Raw genomic sequence first — 4018 nt, 5'->3', positions numbered from 1 at the left:
AGCCACACTGTTTTCCAGAGTGGCTGCACCAATTTTATTCCCACCAACAGTGCAAGAGGGCTCCCGTTTCTCCACATCCTCGCCAGCATCTATAGTCTCCTGATTTGTTTATTTTGGCCACTCTGACTGGCATGAGGTGATATCTGAGTGTGGGTTTGATTTGTATTTCCCTGATGAGGAGCGACGTTGAGCATCTTTTCCTGTGCCTGTTGGCCATCCGGATGTCTTCTTTAGAGAAGTGTCTATTCATGTCTTCTGCCCATGTCTTCACTGGGTTATTTGATTTTCGAGGGTGGAGTTTGGTGAGCTCTTTATAGATTTTTGGATACTAGCCCTTTGTCCGATATGTCATTTGCAAACATCTTTTCCCATTCCGTTGGTTGCTTTTTAGTTTTGTTGGTTGTTTCCTTTGTTGTGCTGAAGCTTTTTATCTTCATGAAGTCCCGGTAGTTCATTTTTGCTTTTAATCCCCTTGCCTTTGGGGATGTGTCGAGTAAGAAATTGCTATGACTGAGGTCAGAGAGGTCTTCTCCTGCTTTCTCCTCTAGCGTGTTGATGGTTTCCTGTCTCACATTCAGGTCCTTTATCCATTTTGAGTTTGTTTTTGTGAATGGTGTGAGAAAGTGGCCTAGTTTCAACCTTCTGCATGTTGTTGTCCAAGTTCTCCCAGCACCATTTGTTAGAGAGATTTTTCCATTGGATGTCCTTTCCTGCTTTGTCAAAGATTAGTTGGCCATACGTTTGTGGGTCTAGTTCTGGGGTTTCTATTCTATTCCATTGGTCTATGTGTCTGTTTTTGTGCCAATACCATGCTGTCTTGATGATGACAGCTTTGTAGTAGAGGCTGGGAATGTGATGCCTCCTGCTTTGGTCTTCTTCTTCTAAATTACTTTGTCTATTCGGGGCCTTTTGTGGTTCCATATGAATTTTAGGATTGTTTGTTCTAGCTTCGAGAAGAATGCTGGTGCAATTTTGATTGGGATTGCGTTGAATGTGTAGATAGCGTTGGGTAGTACTGACATTTTGACAATATTTATTCTTCCAATCCGTGAGAATGGACTGTTTTTCCATTTCATTATATTTTCTTCAATTTCCTTCATAAGCTTTCTATAGTTTTCAGCATACAGCTCTTGTACATCTTTGGTTAGATTTATCCCTAGGTATTTTATGCTTCTTGGTGCAATTGTGAATGGGATCAGTTTATTGTCTTTCTGTTGCTTCATTATTAGTGTATAAGAACACAATTGATTTCTGTACATTGATTTTGTATCCTGCAACTTTGCTAAATTCACGTATCAGTTCTAGCAGAAGTTTGGTGGAGTCTATCGGATTTTCCATGTATAATATCATGTCATCTGCAAAACGTCAAAGCCTGATTTCATCTTTGCCAATTTTGATGCCTTTGATTTCCTTTTGTTGTCTGAATGCTGATGCTAGAACTTCCAACACTATGTTAAACTACAGCGGTGAGAGTGGACATCCCTGTCGTGTTCCTGATCTCACGGAAAAACCTCTCAGTTTTTCCCCATTGAGGGTGATGTTAGCTGGGGTTTTCATAAATGGCTTTTATTATATTTGTGTCCCTTCTATCCTTTCTTGAGGGTTTTTATTAAGAAAGGATGCTGAATTTTGTCAAATGCCTTTTCTGCATCGATTGACCGGATCATATGGTTCTTATCTTTTATTACTGTGACGTATCACGTTGACAGATTGGCGAATGTTGAACCAACCCTGCATCCCAGGAATGAATCCCACTTGATCATGGTGAATATTTTTTTTTTTTAACACAAAATATCTTTCCATTTTTTTGTGGATTCTTTAATTTCTTTGATTAATGTCTTATAGTTTTTCTTTATTTTTTTATTTGTTTATTTTTATTATTTTTTTCTCATGCCAGTGCTTTATTTATTCATTTTTAAAAATATGGAACGCTTCACGAATTTGCCTGTCATCTTTGCGCAGGGGCCGTGCAAATTTTCTCTGTATTATTCCAATTTTAGTATATGTGCTGCCGAAGCGAGCACTGAATAATTCTTTTTATATGCTGTTGAATTCAATTGGCTAGTATTTTCTTGTGAATTTTTGCATCCATATTCATCAGGGATATTGACCTGTAGGTCTCTTTTTAAAATGGGTCTCTGTCTCGTTTAGGAATCAAGGTAATGCTGGCTTCATAGAATGAGACTGGAAGTTTTCCTTCCCTTTCTATTTTTTGGAATAGCTTGAGAAGGATAGGTATCTTCTCTGCTTTAAACGTCTGGTAGGACTCCCCTGGAAAGCCATATCTCTTCTTCTGCTGGATTTAGGCTGTCTTTTCTGTTCCCCTCTATTTCCTTTAGGTGTGCTGTTAGAATTTGTATTTGGGCTTTTTCTTGTTTCTTGAGATGGGCCTGGATTGCAATGTATTTTCCTCTCAGAACTGCCTTTCCTGCATCCCAAAGCATTTGAATTGTATTTTCATTTTCGTTTCCATATATTTTTTTAATTTCTTCTCTATTTGCCTGGTTGACCCACTCATTCTTTAGTAAGGTGTTCTTTAACCTCCATGCTTTTGGAGGTTTTCCAGACTTTTTCCTGTGGTTGATTTCAAGCTTCATGGCATTGAAGTCTGAAATTATGCATGATATGATCTCAGTTCTTGTATACTTATGAAGGGCTGTTTTGTGACCCAGGATGTGATCTATCTTGGAGAAGGTTCCATGCGCACTCGAGAAGAAAGTCTATTCTGTTGCTCTGGGATGCAGCGTTGTATATATATCTGTCAAGGCCATCTGATCCAATGTATCACTCAGGGCCCTTGTTTCCTTATTGACCATGTGTCTAGAAGATCTATCCATATCTGTAAGTGGAGTGTTAAAGTCCCCTGCAATTCCCGCACTCTTATCAATAAGGTTGCTTATGTTTGTGAATAGTTGTTTTATATATTTGGGGGCTCCCATATTCGGCGCATAGACATTTATAATTGCTAGCTCTTCCTGACGGATAGACCCTGTAATTATGATATAATGCCCTTCTTCCTCTCTTGTTACAGCCTTTAAATTAAAGTCTTAAGTATGTCTACTCCAGCTTTCTTTTGACTTCCAGTGGCATGATAAATAGTTCTCCATCCCCTCACTGTCAATCTGAAGGTGTCCTCAGGTCTAAAATGAGTTTCTTGTAGACAGCAAATAGATGGGACTTGTTTTTTTATCCACTCTGATAGCTTATGTCTTTTGGTTGGCATATTTAGTCCATTTACGTCGTATTATAGAAAGCTATGGGTTTAGAGTCATTGTGATGTCTGTAGGTTTCATGCTTGTAGAAATGTCTCTTGTACTTTATCTCACAGGATCCCCGTTAGGATCTCTTGTAGGGCTGGTTTAGTGGTGACGAATTCCTTCAGTTTTTGTTTGGGAAGACCTTTATCTCTCCTTCTATTCTAAATGACAGACTTGCTGGACAAAGGATTCTCGGCTGCATATTTTTTCTGTTCATCACATTTAAGATTTCCTGCCATTCCTTTCTGGCCTGCCAAGTTTCAGTAGAGAGATCCATCACGAATCTTGTAGGTCTCCTTTATATGTTACAGCACGTTTGTCCCTAGCTTCTTTCAGCATTTTCTCTTTATCCTTGTATTTCGCCAGTTTCACTATGATATGTCGTGCAGATCGATTCAAGTTACGTCTGAAGGGAGTTCTCTGTGCCTCTTGGATTTCAATGCCTTTTTCCTTCCCCAGATCAGAGAAGTTCTCAGCTATGATTTCTTCAAGTACACCTTCAGCACCTTTCCCCCTCTCTTCCCCCTCTGGCATACCGATTATGCCTAGATTTTTTTCTCTTTAGTGCATCACTTAGTTCTCTAATTTTCCCCTGATACTCCTGCATTTTTTTTATCTCATTTCTTCTCAGTTTCGTCTTTTTCCATAATTTTATCTTCTAGTTCACCTATTATCTCCTCTGCCTCTTCAGTACGAGCCGTGGTTGTCTCCTTTTTATTTTTCACCTCGTTTATAGCATTTTTTAGCTCCTTCTGACTGTT

General features: G+C 39.0%; 1 non-coding gene across 1 annotated transcript; it reads right to left on the bottom strand.

Moving 5' to 3' along the window:
- Positions 1–1917: 1917 nt before the first annotated feature.
- On the bottom strand, positions 1918–2024 carry LOC115515056. Its single transcript, XR_003969126.1, has one exon. It is a non-coding gene; the product is annotated as a U6 spliceosomal RNA (small nuclear RNA).
- Between the last annotated feature and the right edge of the window lie 1994 nt (positions 2025–4018).

The sequence above is a fragment of the Lynx canadensis genome, chromosome B2 (genome assembly GCF_007474595.2).
Source record: "Lynx canadensis isolate LIC74 chromosome B2, mLynCan4.pri.v2, whole genome shotgun sequence".
Lineage (NCBI taxonomy): Eukaryota > Metazoa > Chordata > Mammalia > Carnivora > Felidae > Lynx > Lynx canadensis.
This window is presented reverse-complemented; position numbering and strand designations above follow the sequence as displayed.